The 19,786-nt window shown below is 35.1% G+C and overlaps 1 long non-coding RNA gene across 13 annotated transcripts in view; it reads left to right on the forward strand.

Moving 5' to 3' along the window:
- The first annotated feature begins 8,269 nt into the window (after positions 1 to 8,269).
- Positions 8,270 to 19,786, forward strand: part of LOC103875997 — a 101,437-nt gene continuing 89,920 nt past the window's right edge. For 6 of the 13 annotated variants that reach the window (XR_002515799.2, XR_002515797.2, XR_002515802.2 and 3 more), the window contains exon 1: positions 9,163 to 11,719. This is a non-coding gene — a long non-coding RNA (uncharacterized LOC103875997). Of the gene's footprint in view, positions 8,839 to 9,051; positions 11,720 to 19,786 lie in introns of those variants that run through there. The other 7 variants (XR_635025.4, XR_004176170.1, XR_004176168.1 and 4 more) reach the window with 7 other exon arrangements.

Raw genomic sequence — 19,786 nt, forward strand, 5'->3', positions numbered from 1 at the left:
AAATTCTAGCAGACCAGGTCTCCAGTACTTTTTTGACTCCTGTTTCTGTGTCTGTGCAGTTCAGAAGTATGATTCTATAGTTTAGAGTGAGAGCTCCATGCTAATTATTACTTCATGTTTGTTGTCTTTCTTTCCTTCCTTCCTTCCTTCCTTCCTTCCTTCCTTCCTTCCTTCCTTCCTTCCTTCTTTCTTTTGATACTTGCTCTGTCGCCCAAGCTGGAGTGCAGTGGTGAGATCATGGTTCACTGCAGCCTCAATTTCCTGGGCTCTAGTGATTCTTTCACCTCAGCCTCCCAAGTAGCTTGGACTATAGACATGCATCACCATGCCCAGCTCATTTAAAGAATTGTTTTTTTTTATAGAGGTGGGATCTCACTATGTTGCTCAGGCTGGTGTTGAACTCTTGAGCTCAAGCAATTCTCCTCCCCTAGCCTTGGAAAGTGCAGAGATTACAGGCATGGGTCACTGCACTTGGCCTACTTTGTGTTTTCTTACACATAACTATACCATTTGTCAAGGTGAGTAAAACAAACAAACAAACAAACAAAAAAATCTCTATTCCTTGGCCCTCAAAGAGCTTAACTAAAATGGATTCCTTATACCATGCCTACCTGTCCCATGAACTCTTGAAATTCTTAGCATATCAATCAATTCATATATTTTCTTTCAAAATCCATTTTATTTCTTGTTTCACCTGATGAAAGTGGGATGAAAAGGAAAAGAATAAATCTTACTGTGGTGCATAATTTTGTTAACACTGAGTAAAAATTCAGAAATAACTATCCTATTTAGGCTATATGTACTTTGGAAATTAGAAAAAAATATGAGCTGGAAAAAAGTGTATGTTGCAATAACCATGCCGTAGAGACCATAGATACCTATATCTTTTTAGAAATTGAAATATTTTAATATAATATATAAGTATATATTAGTTAACCATTGAACAACTTGGGTTTGAGCTGCATAAGTCCATCTGTATGCAGATTTTCCTCTACTTCTGCCACTCCCGAGATAGCATGACCAACCCTTCCTCTTCTACCTCCTTAGCCTACTCATTGTGAAGACAAGTATGAAAACCTTTATGGTGATCCACTTCCACTTAATAAATAGTAAATACGTTTTCTCTTCATTATGATTTTCTTAATAATATTTTCTTTCTTCTCGCTTACTTTATTATAAAAACACATTATATTATATACATATAAAACTACAAAATATATGCTAATTATTTGTGTTATTGGAAAGTCTTTTGGTCAATAGTAGGCTATTGATAGTTAAGTTTTGGTAACTCAAAAGTTACACCTATATTTTTGACTTCATGAGGGGTTGGCACTCCTAACCCCACATTATTTAAAGGTCAAGTGTCTATCTTAACTACTTTCATAGAAATACTATTTTATTCTAAAATGACAATTATTTTTATATTTATTGTCATTTAATACAGTCTTCCCTTAGTGTCCACAGAGTATTAGTTATAAGACCATTGATAAATACCTCAATTCAAGGATACTCCAGTCCCTTAAATAAAATGGCATAATATTTTAATATAATATACTTGTCATATACTTGTACCTCCCGTATACTTTAAATCATCTCTAGATTACTTACAATACCTAATACAATGTAAATCCCATGTACGTAGTTGTCATACTGTATTGTTTTTATTTGTATTCTTTTCTATCATTGTATTGTTCTTTATTTTTATTTTTTAATATTTTTGATCTGTAGTTGGCTGAATCCACAGGTGTGGAATCCTCAGATATGGAAGGCTGACTCTATTATAAATAACATAAATTGTAGTAGAAATTAGCAATGATGTTATTTTCTCCACAGTCTTAAAACAGCATATTGAGCTAAAAGTTTCTTTGTAATACATCTGCAGCATATGACAAGAATTCAATATATTTAATAAGTAGTTAGAGAGCAGACATTTCTCTTAGGATTATAGCAGCCTATGACCAGGATTATTCAGGTGCCAACATTATGAAATAATATGAGAATTGAAAGAAAAATCAGTATAACATTTAAAATTCATTTAAATGCTCAATTTTAATAGGAAGAAGAACTATATAAAACAAGGTAGAACTAAATTAAGAACTGAACCCTCACTTTCTTATGTGCTAGCTAGAAATGCATTAGTTCTTTCCACAAGTTTTCACTATTATGTTATGGAAAGTCTGGATTAATTTTTAAAATGCAGTGAACTTTTCCTTAACAGAAAAAATAAAATAAAGTTGAATAAGCTGAGAGATGAGAAAAGAAGAATAAACGTTGGAGTAAACAGTGCAGCCGAAACTAAAGTAACTGAAGTGAAAATGTTTTCATAATGAACTTTGATGTTTAACAAGCCCAGACACTTGGAACAGCATAAGCTATATTAAAGCCTTTTATGAAAGGATTATGTTTTGTATGATGAGTGTTTTAATATAAGTATGGTACACAGCATAAAATATAACTACATTCAACTCAAAGTAATTATGAGAATTCAGGCAAAATTGTTTTCTCCTGTACTATCACATTGATACAGAAACAAAAATCTTCTGGAACCTTTCACCGACATGTCTCTCTCTATTTCAATTATTTTTGGCAGTATATATTGCGTCTTTGCCTCAGCTACCTTTTATATCGACAGTTGGTAGCACAAGCCTTTTAACTCACAAAGGGTAGCAGCTCTTCAGCCAATCTGTGATAAAAGGGAAAAAATGAAATCACTATGGAAACTGCAGGAAGGATCTAAAAGCTCTCTTTATAAAGTAAACGTCTGATGTTTGTGACTGCAGGGGTAAAAAATTCATAAATCTGTATGATGCTATCATTTCTGATTTGTTATCACTGCAAATGCCAACTCGATATAGCCTGACCTTAGCTTCATTGAGTGCTGTCGGTTCAGAAACAGTGACTATTCAACAGGAGGAAAAGCCTGGTCGGCAGTCAGGTCTCAGGGCTCAGGGGATGTGGTGGGACGGAGAGAAGAAACTAATTTGCTTAGAATGTTTCCTTTCTTTTCTCATTTGATTGACTTTTTCTTTTAAGTCACAGTGACTTGCTGGAATCAAACACACCAAAATGTTATGCCCTGTGTTTTGTTGTTTTGTCTTATTTTGTGTCATTCAGAAATGGAGCAAATATCAGACCCAAGTTTAACCAGAAAACTGTGTTTTGTCCCATGGACATGTCTGTCTTTGATCTTGAATTGAAAAATGCTAACTCTCGCCTTCCAATCGGAAAGCAAATAAATATTACTGAGAAGCCATTCCCACTTCACCACCTTGGGCTCCAGGAGGAAAAAATGAAAACAATTTTGACTACATAAGCTCCAATGAATCAAATCTGACAATGACCAGAACAGACACCTGTGTCAGGAAGGCATTTCAGAATATCGGTCAGTTCTCAGAAGTGAAGTGACTTTTATAAAAGAGTTGTATTATTATTCAGATGAGGCTCTTTTTATTTGATAAGAGTTCACCTATAGAAGAGAGACTGTGGGATCAAGAGGACACTGAAAATTTCTCCAATGTGAAATTCTTCACATTGAAGGATAGAGTCTAAATTTAGAGCAGATGAATATTCAAGTAAGTAGACCAGTTTCAGCATTGCATATGCTACTATGCTTATTTCTCCAATGTTTACAATCAAATACTACTTCATTCGATTTTCAGGCAATAGAAATTCTGGCTTTGTACAAAAGTTTATGGAAACTGTATGACAGTTGTAATGCATTAAAATGTCAAAGATTGATATGCATAGTAATTGATTTCATATGGTCATGCTATATTTAGATAATTATAAACATTGCTAATCTAATGTTTCAAGGTACTTATGAACAATTAGCAATTCTGCACTAGCATCTCAAACACACTTTTGATGACAATAATATTGGAGATAAGTTCTATAAATCCCAAAAGGGCTGTTGTGTAAATGATATTAGAAAAAAATCAGAAAATAAAACTAGAGTGTTCTAATAGTAAGCATGCAAAACTTCAGTAAAATTAGCAAGGGGACTCTATTGCTTTTCAATGAGGCGCTTGTTTAAAATAAAAAAATATGCCATCTGCAATACTGACTTATTTGGACTTCTGCTACTATTAATGACTAATTTGGCTGTGTAGCCTTTAGCATTTCCACAGTGCTTTCTCATACGTTATAAGATCAGCTATACAGAATCAAACTGAAGTGTGTGTTTGGGTACCCTAACATAAATACAGGCATACTTTAATTTGAAAATATTTAAATGCCTCATACATACTGACTTCACTGATTTTTTTTTGTGTGTGTGTGCATATAATGAAAGCCAATTATCTGTGGAGAAAAACTTGACTAGGTGGAAGGAAATTAAATTGTTTTTTAAAGACTTCCTTAAATAGCAATAGCTAGGGAAAGGTCCAGTAACATTTTAGGTCAGGAGTATAAGGACTTTACCGTGTTAATAAATCATGCTTTATCCTGACTTTTATCAGAAGATTTGGATGGAGAAGGCTCCACATGACAGAAGGAAGGGAGATGAGCACTTTCATGTGATGCTCTACCTATCTCAGAATAATACTCTACCAATCGCTGTGCAGCTCTGCAGTCAGCTGTTGGAGAAGCTGGGTAGGTCCTGTGTCACTTAAAGAATGGGATGTAGAATAATAACATATGTTTTGTAAGAAAAATTTCTAGAATGGCAATTCTTGAAGAAAATATGCATATTCTGGAATATTCTGAGATTTTTCAAAAATGCGGTACAAAATAAATGTAGGAAAATCTTCACTACTTTTTTTCTGCCCAGTTCCTTTTGGGAGTTTCCCAACTTCTATGAAATGCTTGTGTGTTAAATATCAACTCTCATCAATCAGCTACATGGACATTTTTTTTTTCATTGTGATGTAAGCCCCAGACTATTTAAGAGCGCATTTATAGAAACATTTATGGAAAACATATTGTTTCATTTTCATACGCAGCAATACACGTCCTTTCCCTTTGTTACCATTCAAAATGTTCACATTCTGGTCTCCGTGTGCATGTTCTTAGAGTTGACTTCCAGCAGCTACCTTTGAATAAAGAAGGCAAAATACACCACTGTTACTTCTAAATGTCTGCTTGCTTACTAATTAATGAGTAAAATACTTCATTGAGCTTTTCTGAAACAAATTTATCTAATTTAAACTGTGTATCAGGAAGTGATGAGGTAGACTTTGTAAAATGTGTTATTGCTTTGCAGTGAGAGGATTGTTAGGGAAAACACATATCTTTCCTTCGGCTAATTATCAAATGGTCATACTATAAAATGTTGTAAGCACATAGATAGTATGAAGTAATTCCTAATATTTTCCATTAAATGTTCCATGACTTTTTAGAACATCATTCTCAGAAATACTGTTTTCACTTAGTTATGGATTAAGTGGAAATCTAATGTTTCTTCTAACCTGGATCTTAAATATTGAAAAGCCTTAGTTTGTATTGCATAATATGTTTTCTAGTCAGTCAAATTACATGATCGAATTTTTCAATATTTCAATTTCGAATGTAATAATAGGCATAATTTCCTCTCACACTCGCAGAAATTTCATCTCTCATGTCTTTCTCCAACTCTCAAACAAGTACATTCCTATGGAATAGAAGTTACCAGGGAATCTCTTCATGTCACTCTATACTCACCATCTAAGGAGGATCTCAGAAGTTGTTCATAGTTTTGGAATATTTTATTTCTATTAGCAATACTCTGTAACACTGCCACTAATTTCTAAGTTGCGATCATCAGAAATCTTGATTCCGCGTGAGCTTTCATGCCAAACCTGTATTTGCTTTCTAATCTCAAATTGGCCAACTGAGATAAGATGAAGACTTTTAATTAGAATTTTAATATGTAATCTAAGCCATTTGTAGATTATGCACAGAGGTGATCTTCTATGTATTTAATAACTGCATGGAGAAACTTAGATAATGTTTAATTTGGTGGAGAGATGATTTTTAACTTTGGTAGAGTTTGGTTACTTTTAGCATTCCCAGAGATTCTCTCAGAAGTTATGTCAGCATGAAGTTTACTGTGTGAATGAATAACAGAATGTGGCTGGAGCATGTCCTGGGGAATATTATAAAAATTGGAACATTCTGTAATATAAAGAAGAGATTCTGTTTTCCTTTCACATTTTTTTCTCTGGGAAACCTAATTTCAAGTCTCTCAAATCAAGTGATGTGGATGAAAAGGGATAGATACCCAATGGACTCTCAGGAGCATTAGCCTGTCCCTTACTACTATTAGTGAGTGGTGCCTCTAATCCTCAAATGTTTATTTCTTAAAATCCTAGAACATGCAATAGTTATGGTTTGTTTTCTTTCAAGAAACAGTTGACATTTCATGTTGGACTCTTGCTTGACATGAATTATTTGGCAAATTAGGGACTGAAGTGTGAATTATAAACTCAGAGCTATATAATGGACCTCAGGGGTGTTCTAGGGACAGATATTTTAGTAGGGACTTCACAAAAAATTTTATTGAGAAAGAAATGATGCTTTTGCATATTCATGAAGCATATAACATGTATTTTGCACAAGTATGATACTTCTTTATACACACACACATATCTACACTCTTTATGGTGTCTCTGTGTTTTATTTACATGTGCCCATGATTCTCATTAATGGTGATAATCCTCTGTATACACCTCTAGAAAATAATGGACGCTGACTGTGAGAACTGTCTGTATTCAAACATGTTAAGAGCTGAATATTTAAAATTTGTTTGGCTTACCAAGCTTGGCTTTCTGAAGACAACAGAAGTGGGATAAAGAGATCAAAAGGAAAAAAAAAAACATAAATGGTAATAACATCTGGATAGGTCCTGGGTAATGCTCTAATTAAATGTACTTACACCTAAGTCTTATCACATGCTTAGGAGTGAGCGCTTAGATGCCTCTTTCAAACTGCAACGTTAGTCAGTCATGGGGGCCTTGCATGGAAGCTGTCACCTCCACTGAGATTCAGCTCTGTTCTATATGTGTACCTACCCATAATCTATCCTACTTTCTTTCACTGAATGGGCTTCTGCTATTTTGCTCTTAAGATAGTAATGTGAAATAAGGTTGTCCTTTGACCTTACAAAGATATACATGTTCTTTAAAATGGGCTTGAAAATCATCAGTTCACGCCACTTAGAAGAAGCAGGCTACAAGATTCTCTTGTTTTGTTCTTGGCTTATAGGTTATGATGAGTTTAGTCAGAAACCTCGTATACTTTTCTCGTCATTCAGGCAGTCTTTTGACGTCTTTTCCCTTCTGAACATAATAGAAGCTCTCCCTGAGTAGAAACCACAAGGCAGCTTTTTCAGAAGTCACCAAGTTAAGCAATTTTGACTTCTGAAAGCATTTCTAAAGGCTATATTAATTGCTCAGTCCTAGCTAAATTAGCATGACCTGAAATGTTTTTAAAATGCTGGGATTAGGACAAGAGACAATGTGAAAGGAGGTAACTGTATTTTCTAGGTTGTTTTTTTTGTGCGTGCGGAGTTTTGAAACATCATGCAATCTCTTATTAATTTCTTTCTAAAAAATAAAGAATACAAACACTAGATATTTAGAAGGAGCTGTTTGGCAGTGCGCAGATATGTTCTACACGTCTCATTACCATTAACAGCCATGCATGGCTAAACCTCCCCCTGTTGCACTGAGGATTTACCCTCTGGCTTTGTTAAGTGATGCCTGAGTGTGGATTTTACAAAGGAGTTTCATAACCATTTTCTACACTATGCAGCACACCTACTATATCAGAATATGTTTCTTGGGTGAATGGTAGCAATTAATGAGAACTGATGTTTATTCAAAAAAAAATTCAAAGACCTTGTATATAAAGTCTTCTGGGGAAGGAGAGTTCCATCTCTTATTTTAACTAAATGACAAGCTAGTTTTCGTTTTTCTATTCCTTGTGTTCTAGTATTGCTAAACAATCAAATGCAAGGTATTTTGTCTTCTTTAACTCCTTAAAAGAAAATCAATCAATTAATACACAAAGATAAAAGTTAGAAACCTACTGGAATCTATTAAGGTCCAGGAATTTAAAGAATCAAATGTACCTTCTGGGTTTCAGAATCCATCGGCGAGAATGTAGAGTAAGTTATTTTTCTCTGACCTTCCCTAATTTTGTTTCACTGCCTTAGGTATAATTCAGACACTGGAGCAGTACTGCGGGTGGGAGGTGTTTTGGGGTGCTTGAGAAAGCAGTGGGATCTAAAAAAGAGACGCCAAAGACTCTAGCCTCTAGGGAAATAGGTCTACTGGGGTGGCTTTTTTTTTTTTTTTTTTTTTTTTTTTTTTTTTGCAGGTTTTCAATGTGCCACACCCCTTTGCAAAAGGATAGGACCCCTTGGCTTTATTCGCCCTGTTTGTGTTGGAGTATATATATTTACACTTGGGATGTTTTGAGCAACCCTTATTTCTCTCTTTTTAAATCGGCTGCACTGTTCATCTTGAATATCAAGGTTTTCCTATACTTGCTAAGTCTTGCTCATGTAACCTAATGCTTCATTTCTTCCCAGAAAAATAAGATATTTGCATCAAATTCAGCGTTTCAATAGCAAAAAAAGTCCCTCTTTGTAAAAGATACAGGATTAGTTTCTGCTGTGAGTTTATCTGTATCATCTCCATTTATTTCTCAGGGGTGATGAGAAGACCTTGCATTTGACCAAAAAGCACTAGTAAATAAGGAGTTAAAATGAAGGCAGGCTCGCTGGTTTGCTGAGATCTGTCAGAGTCTGACTGGCTGGCTACATATCTGTCTCTGGAACAATAGGTACCTGTATTCCGCACGGACTGCTGGGCAGCACTAGCACTCTGGAGAAGGTCTGCCGCTGTCTGCACTTTCCTGGTGAGAATCCCCAATGACAGTCCCACTTTTCAGTGGAGGAGAACAAAATATCTGTCTACTCTCTTGATGAAGGACAGAGCTTTGATCATTTTTGTTCAGGCTTGACTTGGCTGGAGGTTTTAGGTTCTTAGTCTCAAGTCAGCAGTCTCTCTCTCTCTCTCTCTCTCTCTCTCTCTCTCACACACACACACACGCACAGGGACGCGCACACACACACATACTCAAGCACACATATACACAAGCACAAATCCTCTCTCTCTCTTTCTCTCATTTCCCCTCATAGGTTCTGTGCAGGCAGATGAGTGTCACAGCTGTAACTGAGGCACAGAGCAGTACATATAGTGGAGCCGATTTCCGCGATGGCGAGAGGGGGCACCGGAGGTGACTACAATAACAAGACCGTCCTTCAGACAAGTTTTAGGTAAGAAAACATTTACGCCCTGATTCTTGTATTTCTGCAGTTTGTGTCTGCAACATTGAGATAGAAAGCGACTCTGGATAGGAAAATATTTTTGTGAGGGTATCATCTGTGCTGCCACTTGCCTGCAAACCTGTGTTCTCGGGGCTTTGTGTTACTGGAATCGTCGGAGGTGAAGTGTGAGCGGAGCTGAGTGGAAGGGTGAGCTGCTTTTTGTGTCTGTCTGGTGATATTCAGCATGCTGTTTAAATTTATATCTGGAAAAAAATTCTGTTTGATGATAGTTAGCAATGTTTTGTGCAACGTAGAGCAGCATATGGCCATGCAGAATTCAAGGGATGCTCTTTCATTCTTAATTTGTAATTATTTTTACACTCAACTGTACTGAGGTCAGAGAGTTTCAAAAATTAATGAGAGTCCCTGTGGAGTTCAAATAGTAATATCTACGTGAGCTGCCATAAAAAGATAAGATTATGATGGTATGTTTTCAACATAGATTTAACTGTCTTATTTAGAATATACTCCATTTGAAATATATATGAAATGTACAATAGTTTATAGAAACCTCTATGTTTTTGGAAATTAGTCGGTTTTTTTTTTTAGTGACGAGGAGAAATTGACTCAAAATTAGACTGTAGAGGATGAACACTTTGTGTAGACATATTACTAAAACTTAATAGACATTATTGTTATGGCAATGGAGAATATCTTATACTTTCGAGGAAATAAGAAATAATGAATGAGTCGCACGCTAAAAAGAAATCTGCAAATGTGTTTTCATTTTAAGTGATACAAAGAAACTCAGCAGATATTTAGGGTGAAACATTGCTGGCATGAACAAAGAAGCAAGTGTACACATAGATGAGAATTCTTTGTCACAAAAATGAGTCCAGGACATCGATTTAGGAGGTTAAGTGATTTTTATGTTCTCAGTGCCCCACAAAAGGGGATCTATTGGGATGAGTGCAGACATTTGAAAATGTACCAAAAACTTTCATTTCCCACAATTTAAAAACATTGTTTATGTTCCTGATACAACACATTGTTTAAATGAGGGGGACCGAAAAGCAGTCTGAATATACAGTAATCGGGGCTAAAGATGTTTTTTATCCCCAGGTCCCCATTTATAAGACCCATTCGGAGCTTCCTGTGATATATTGTTATGTAAATACTGTTCAGCCAGGGAAAGCAGTACTATGGAGATTCAATTTACTTTGAAAGTTGTTCATTATAGCAGGGATGAATGTTATTTATTTGATGTGATTCAAAGGCTGGAAATGACTTTTTCATTGTGGCGCCTTTTGTAATGGGTGCAGGGTGATCTAATCTTTTTAATTTTGGCTTTCACACCAGTGGAGATGAAAAGAGATCTGAACTCATTTATCGGTTGCTAGGTCCTTCTGGAGGCCCAAGTCCTGTTCGTGGTTGCTATGGCCAGTCTGACCTCAATCTCCGTGGTTTTGGGGACTTAGCAGTCTTTTTTTTATTGAGGAGCATGTACCTTGATTTATGTCCAAAATTGTGGCTGAACGTCTTTGTCTGCAAGTGATAAATGGTGCCGAGCAATTCATCAGTTCTTACAAGTAAACACTGCTGTCCCACTAAAAATATGTTTTGTTCCGAGTTAATGGTATGGAACAAGGCAGCCTCCACAAACAGCTATCTTTTATTGTGGAGGGGCCACTGAAACTTGGAGCAAAGTGGAGGAAATTGGCATTCATTTTCTTGTACATTAGCATTTCATTTGTGATTCGAATGATGCAGCTCTAGGTGGATTGACTATGAAAGGGTGAGCCTTCCATTTCCTTACCTTCTCTCTAGTTGGGGTGCCTGTGAAACCATCAGGCTCTCTCCAAGTGCCTGGATTCTGCTGGGGGAGTAAGGAGTCAGGAATAGTTTGTCTGATGGTATTGGGCTCTGCTTTGCAATTGCCAAGCGCTAAGGCACAAGCTGGCAGATGTGCTGTGGCTCTGCTACGGGCGGCTCTGTCGCCTTCAGTCGCAGGCTGGTTCTTTGGGGGAAAGTTGTATCCAATATTGGTGACTCCTGGGAATATTCTGCTGGTGTGCTACTTAATGGTCTCTAGGCTTCCTTGTCTTCTAGAACCTTGTTAGAAAGGAGCCGTGGTGATTAAGAGGCTATGGAGTATACAGCCTTGCTTAGCAGATGAGCCCTGATACATTTCCCGTTTCCTTAAAAACGGCTAATTGATTGATGCTGCAGAAAACATGCACTCTGCTAATAAGATGGTGATGACAAAATAGGTATCAGGAAAGGCATTTATTGCTTATAAGCACCATCAGCTTCCTTCCGAGTGAGATTGTGGCTTTGTAGTAAAGTTTTTTATTTTTAGTTTTTATTTTTTAAAGTAATATGCTAATAGTTTTATTCTAAATCGGCCAGCGCTGAATATCTTCAGGAAAATGGGTTCCATGAGAAGTGACATCCTCCTCAAATCAAAAGGTAAACATTCAACATTTTTAAAAGTGCAATTTTCAAAACATTTCCTCTACTTCTTGCCAGTAGCATTAGAAAACTGCTCTCTAAATATAATTATTTAAAATTTGACTTTTTTAACATTAAAGGTTTAAAGAGAAGAGCTTAGAAAATTTGATTGTTAGTCATTTTCTGAAGATTGGCTAACTTTGGTGATAAAATGCAATCAGGTGCTCCCTATGTTTCCCTTCAGCCTTGAAAATAAGCAGCTTTTCATTTCTTTAGAGAAAATGATCATTTTGGAGATCAATAAAATTAATACTTATGTTATGTGGATTTTATTTCTAGAACTAGTAAATTAAGAACCAGGGTTAGGTGATGTCAAAAGGTCTCTTCTGGCTTGAAAATTCTTTATGAAGTACCAGTTTTCTAAAGGAGCCAATAACCATGCCTATATTATTGTAATCGCACTTATTCAACCAATGTTTAGCTTTCTTTAGTAGAGCAGCAGCAAAAGTTCCATGCTTCAGTATACAAGTAATAATTGTGGCTTGAAGTAATTTCCAAATAATTGATTTTTGAAGATATTAAAAAAAAAAACCCTGATATGTTAGTGCTTTATTAACTCTGGGATTTTATAGAGCTCAACTTGAGGCTCCTTTACTTGGGTTTCTTACTTCAAGTCCTCTTGAAGGTAATATTTTATATAAGTGGTTAATTTCCCAAGAATTAATTTTAGGTATTCAGAGACAAGTACTCCTCAGTATGTATCTATGTATGTATATGAACACATTTTAATATAAAGTGTCTTATAAATTTCACATTGTGTTTTGCTTTGCTGTTATTTCAAAGGATTTAAGTGAATGGTGGATAGTGCTCAATTTCCTGAAATGATTAAATTCACTCTCTGAAGAATCTGGGGAAAAGGCCTGTAATGACATTTTGATGACTTTCATTTTAAGGTGTAATAGAAATTGAGTAAAATGTTTTAATAGCTATTCTCTAATATCTTGTTCCAAATACAATGTTTTTATTGCTCATTCTAGCTTACAATTTTGTGGTGATAATAATGTTGGCTGGTAATTGTTTCTTGTATAGAAATCATTTTATCCTTATGTAAAAGTTATTTCAGAAAAGCCTTCATGCATTTATCTCAGATGAAGCAATTGCATTGAACTCTTGAGATAAAACAGTGAGTATTTCCAGATTGCACCTACTTTAATTCGACACTTCCTTAGGAGAATTAGGAGTGTCTTAAAGGGAAGAATATTTGATACGATAGTTTGTAGTTTAAGGAGAAAAAACAAAGAGGCATGCAAGTCAGAGAAAGCTGAGAAAAGAAAAAGGAAAGAAGGAATAAATGCTGAGTGATTTTACTTTGCTTAGTTTTACTTTGTTTGCCAGATGTCATATATACTTTAAAATTTAAAATTGGATTAAGAAATAAAAAAGTATGTAAATATGCTGTTGTTATAGTTATCTTTATTAAATAGGTAAGTGCAGAGATATAAACTTAATAAGATTACAGCTAATGTTACCAGGAACATCTTTGCACCTCAATTCTTTCAGGAGATGTACACATAAGTAAAGTTAATCACATAGCTTTTAAAGAATCAAATCTTTTGGGAGCTAAAGTTATGACATATTAGATCAATTTTCATGTAAGTCAAAATGAAATCCTTACATCAATTTTTCTGTGCAAGTTACACAAAGCCAATAGCTTCCAGACTGCTTTGTTCTAAATGCTAATTAGACAAATTTTTATACAATTTAACTTGATTATAGTAAATAATTAGTCAGAATATAATACTGCTGAATTAACACACCATTAGTGTAATTTTTTATAGAAGTAAAATTAAGCTCTGGCATCTGATTACATTATTCTCTCCTGATATGTTTACTACATTTCTCCAAGTTTGCTTTCTTTTTGTCATTATGTTCCTTTTCAAATACCACTATTACAGATCAGCTATTATAATACTTACTTATAGTTCCTTTCTGCCTACTATAATTCTGCCTTTGTCTTTGTGCTGTGCCATTATTCTTATCTGTCACCTAGAAAGGTGTATTGACTTTGAAGCTATTTATCTGACCCATTTGCCTGAATTTGGGTGAGGTGGGGGAAAGGCTAAAACTTGGTTCATTAGAAATTGTGTATGAAGTGCTAAAAGAGTTGGCTTTGCTTTGTCCACGGGATTGATATTAGGATATGGATTTTCTTAGTAGTAGCCGGTTATTTGTGCAATTCAATAAAATCTTTTCTTCAGCTATCTTGGTTTATTTTCCACAAAACAGAGCATCATCTAGGAAATTTATTATACAGAATGCACTGTCAGGGAGGGGCCCTCTTAGATAGCTAGTAAAAATATCACTCCAAGTTACTGTTCTACCTTGTTGGCAAGGATACATGGTAAAGCTTTATCTACAGGTTTTGTATGTAATCATCTTTGTAATCCAACAGCAAATTTTCATTTGTTTCGCTATCAGTTGGATAGCTGTTGCTTAAATGCTAGCAGAATGATTTAAGAAAAAGTTATCCTAGAAAGCTTAATTACACACTCTAGGACTCACTAATAATTTATCCAGATTTTAAAATGTGAGCATCGTATTTGCTTAACTGTGTTTATAATCTCTTTTCCAAGAGAAGGGCTATATAGGCTCGTTATGTCCCTTAATCCTTCTAAAGTTGCTAGACTTTATGATCCTATAATACTATACTGTATATTGCACAAAACCTTTTTGCATCCTTACTAATATCTCTAAGCCATGCATTCATGCCTTTTATGTTACTTGACATTATTTAAGCACAGCATGCTTGTGATTTATAAGTCTGTGAATGTCCTGTGTTTTTCTGACAATTGAGCTCGTAGTTCAAATGCAGTTACTGAAGTATACTAGTAGGCTAGTAGTTTCCTTAGAGAGAGACAAGGTAACACACAGTGGTCAGGAACATATGATTTGTAGTTAATTATCACAATCTCAAGTGTTTTAACATAGTTTACTGTAGAGATCTTAAAACATGCAGAATTTCCAGAAAATATTTGAAGAATTCAGTTTGCTAGAAATTGGAAACATGGAAGTCAAATGAATTATTTTAAAAATCTCCTCCCATATGGATTTAGAAAGCATTCATTTATTCCTTTACTCATTCATCAAATGTTTATTCAGTGCCTATCATGTGCCAGACACTATTCTTGTGGATCTTGATTTGTCACCATTAGTTCAGTATTTTATATATTTTCCTGCTTTTGTAGATTATGGGAATCTTACTAGTGATTTATACATCATCAGTGAATCACACATCACAATCCATATTATTTTTTGAGTGTATATTTCTCTTTTCTACTCTTTAAATGGCTTAAGATATATTCTAGGCATATATACCAATTTAGTAAAAAGGGAAAGATTTATACAATCTGAAGTGAAACCAGAGTGTGTATGTGTGTGTGTGTGTGTATATAAAATATATATATACACCAATTTAGAAGAAGATATTAGTAAAACAGTCAGAATGTGCTTCAAGAAGTTATCTTATTGATATGTATTTAGAAAGTCTAAATTTATACCATTTTCCTTATTATTCAGTACCACTCTGCAGCAGACACTAAATTGGTTTTATTGTTTTTATGCTTCCTTCCAAGGCTTCCTATATTATTTTAAGGGATTTCTAATTCTAATTATCAACGGCTAATATTTACCTTCTATATGTCAGACAGTGTGCTAAGCCCTTTACCTTCATTTTCTAATTTAATCTTCTCAATCACTTTATGAGAATGGTAGCATCATTACTCCTGCTTGTAGATGAGGAAACTGAGGTTTTGAGAAGTTAAATAACTTCTTCAAGGTCACAGAGCTAACAAGCAGCTGAGATGACTTAAAATCTAGGTCCTTCCAGTGCTATTAATTTTTCTTGATATTCAACACATATTATTGAGCCTCTACAATGTCCTAGGCTTGTTCAAGATGTTCAGAATAAAGCAGTGGCTAGAACAGGCTTTAAAACCCTGTACTTTATTGCCTAAGTCAATGCCCTGAGAATACAGGTGCCTCATAACTACCTTGACACTTTTATTATGTTATTTTCTTCGGCATTCAGGGATTCCCCAGAGCCAACAGGATACAATTTTAAAATGTCAAACCTTTTTAGATCTTATACTATTTGGCTTCAGTCTTTCTTTCCAACTGTATCATTGTCTATTTCTAAATAGGGATGTTCTACACTGTATGGCTGATTTGCTCACTGCCCCCACAAAGTTTGTCTTGCATTTTCTCTGGCCATTCCTGCACCTGAAATAATTCTGCCACTGCCTTCTCAAAGACTTCCAACCTTCAATGTCCGTGTCAAAGCCCCTGGCTCTGAGGAAGCCTGTCTTAGAAATAAAATCCCCAAATTCTTTTATCTGCATTGATTATTTGACACATGGCACTTGTAACAACTAAGATTATTCAAGGCGAAATGATCCTCCACATTTTTTTTTTTACCATGTCTATGTTTGTAGGTGTGCCCAACTGACATACAGGCTAAGAGTTCAGGGACCTAGCAGTGAAATAAGAAAAGACTATTAAAAAGATAGGACCTGAAGACTAGGAAGTAAGAGCCCCCACTGCCTAGCATAGTGCCTCACATAGGGTATGCAGTTCATACATGTTTTGGGCCAGGAAAAGAGGAGAAGGGGAGTGAGGAGGAAGAGAATGACAATGGAGGAAAGCTTACAGGGAAGGAGAAAATAATACTCCTAAAATCATATCCTAAGGCCTTTAAATGTCTTTAAATATTTATATTAGGGTTAGAGATATCATTAAGGAACATATTAATATATGCAATACATTTTTTATTCTTCCTGGAATAGATTGTCACTTTTATCTATATTAATACATTTGATATAGAATGGACATTCTGGTGTTTCTAAGGAAAAGTGCAATTGTGTTGTGTTTGTGTGTTTTCCATCACAATTCAGGCCTACAATGCTGTTAACCCTAAGTTGATTTTGCTGTTTTACACTGTAAATGATTATTTTTCTATTTCCTGGGACATATTTCAGTACCATAAAAGTTGCTGACCACCCACCACTCCTCAAAAAAGAGCCATTTCCTTAACCATCATAAAGTTTTATTACCTAATACCTCATGTTGGGTTTTTATTTTCAATAAAAGCCAAATTCAACATTCAAACTCCTAGTGCAAATCTCCTGTATCAATAAACAGTACTTGTGGTTAATTTTATTATATTTTTTTGCTTGATTATATGCAAAGGTGTAGCCTTGAAATCTTAAGAGAGATATGTGTCTGTATTTTTATGAACACTCAAACCAAGTTATTAAGATAGAAATTTTACTTCATAGGAAAATCCATGTGGATATTAAAAAAAATCAACTACTACATCTGACCTCTGCTGTAAGGCTGTTTTACTGGCTGTAAGAGCCAGATTAATGTACATAGATATAAACATAGATAGGGCTTCCTTCAAGGAGGCATTACTTTTGCATAATATATGTGTAGCGTGTGCTAATTTTCCTGGGTGAAGCAAGCTAGAAAAGTTGCTTCTTAAACCAGTGAATGAACTTATATAGGAGGACCCTGCTGAAGCAGCCCCGTTTTTGAGAATTCCTACCTGCTAGTGGAGACAAGTGAGCATAAAGCTTTGGCCATAAGGCTTTGAGTTGTCCTGCTTTTAAGAAACAAGAGATATTTCCACAGTCTGTCTTGTAGTAGTAGTAGTAGCTGAACAGTCCATGAGAGTTCCAGAAACGAACTGTGCTCCAAATGCTTATCACATGCTGTGTTGACGTCGGTAAAATGCAGAGGATGAGCTGGGCTCCCCTTTAACCCTAACTTTCTATGGTGCTTTCATTTTGACACTAATTTCCGACATGAACCTTGGCACTTAGCTACAGTGTGTAATTGTTGGTATCTCGCTGCCACCTGGGTGCACAATGAGAGTAGCAAATGGAGAACAATATTTAGCCTCTGTGATTTGCCACAAGAACACACAACATGCAGTTGGAAAGGGAAATATTTAATCAGCCAGTTTTCTCAGTACAGTCTCCATCAGTTGAGTTGGTTGAAGATTTTCTTCCTCTGTATTAACGGCTTGTTTTGTCACTGTGAAGATAAATCCTTTGGCTTCCTCTTGAATTCATATTATGCAAATTTGGGGACATTGCATATTAATTTGAACATACAAGCATAAAGAAGATACTTTTATGCTAAATTCATAGCTCACTTTGGTTAAAAGATTTTTTTAAAAAGCTCCTGGAGTCCTCTGTTTTGTTAGTTGGCTGCAGACTTAATATGTGAAAGGCTGTAAGTGACGCACGAATAATACCATTCCATTTTTAGGCATGTTGTATGATGATGCTGTTGATCTTTAAAAGAAATTCCATTTGGTGACATTTACAGAAATAGTTTTGTGTTAGCAGCTTTTAATTTTAATTTTAAAAAATATTGAGAATGGTGTAACTTTCAAGTGGTGAGGAAGTCATCTAGAAGGTATATACTTACGTAATGGAAATAGGAGACATACATTGACTCTCATCAGATGTTGTGCTTATATTCAATCCAGGGAAACAGTTTGACAAGTAAGAATATGGTATAGTGCAGAATGCCAGTATAACCAGGCGGATCACCTTAAAGACTCAGATCTATTTTATTTTAAACCTGATGTTTTTAAAGTGCTAGGAAGATCCGAATCCAGAGTCGAGTAGTCCTCACTTGAATCCTGCTGATTCAGGGCGATGCAGTCCAGTCCACGACAATTCACTCAGTTACTTACTGATTGGATCTCTAATATTTATAAACATTTTAAACTCCTCCAGTCAATTATCTCTTTCGTAGTATTATTTTATCTTTCGGTTGGGTAACTACAGTAAGATAGATGGGTACATATGGCAAAGAATTTCTGGTTCTTTCCCACAAAACAAAATATTTCAAAGAGTTCAGAATTTCTACATGGTTTGGAAATTTAATTTTTCATTCCAAATTGGGTAACAGTCGGTATAGTGTATAATCTTTCAGACTAAAATGGTTTCTCTTTGACCCCAATAATTACAATTATTATTATAACTTTGGAAAGATTTTCAATCATTCATTCACTCAATCATTCAATCGGCTTTTTTCCCTAATTATCTCATCTGAACAATGTTGCTAATGGCACTGTGAAGGATTTTATAAAAGGAGAAAATATAACCGTTCTCTCGTCAACTGTAGTAGAATTGGAGAGAAAAGAAAACCTTGAAGAACTAATTGAATAATATAATGAAATTACTGTTAGCAATCATATTTTAGTAGTGTGAAGGGAAAAGCTATTTCTGCACAGGTAGAAAGCAGTATTAACCATCAAATATAACTTTCAGGCTCAGAATATAGGTTCAGATTATTTGTTGTGAGAATAATGAGAATATTCAGAATAAAGGCTAATTCTTGGAAATGGATTTTAGAATTTTCAATTGATTTCATCAGCAAAAACATAAGACTTTCATTTCATAAAAACTTAAAAAAAGTAACTACATCATCCTGTTAGTGATTAATTCAACTGTCTAAAAATTACAAATATTTTTCTTTATTGAAGGTTTATAGTAAAATACGTGTATGTGTATCGAAGACTGGGGGCTTAGTGGATTTATTGGTGCCCTTATTTAACTTTGCAATAGTCTTCCGAAGTTTGGACATGAATGTAAATTGAAATATTTTTAAAATAGTTTACATCATTGCTTATGCCTATCTTCTGAAATTTGTCAACTTCCTCACTATCTTGAGAAGATAGGCTAACACATTCTATGTGATGGAAAACTTTTCAAAGCTGTCTTTCACATCTCAGGATGTGTAAAGCCCTGCCCATAGCTTCATTCTCTGGCAGAAATATTATACCATTTACCCACATAGATAAAAACACTATTTCAAACAAAATATAACATTAAGCAAAGAGCTTTGGTATTGGTTCAATTCTCGCTTTCTATCTCAAATATGAAAGTTTACGATTTTAAGGAAAAACAACTTCGTATGCATGTTCATTACCATTTTCCAGGAAAGCCAAAGATTAGCAGGCCAAAAAGAATTGAAAAACTTCACTTTAAAAACCTTGACATTTTTGCCGTT

The sequence above is a fragment of the Papio anubis genome, chromosome 9 (assembly GCF_008728515.1).
Source record: "Papio anubis isolate 15944 chromosome 9, Panubis1.0, whole genome shotgun sequence".
NCBI lineage: Eukaryota > Metazoa > Chordata > Mammalia > Primates > Cercopithecidae > Papio > Papio anubis.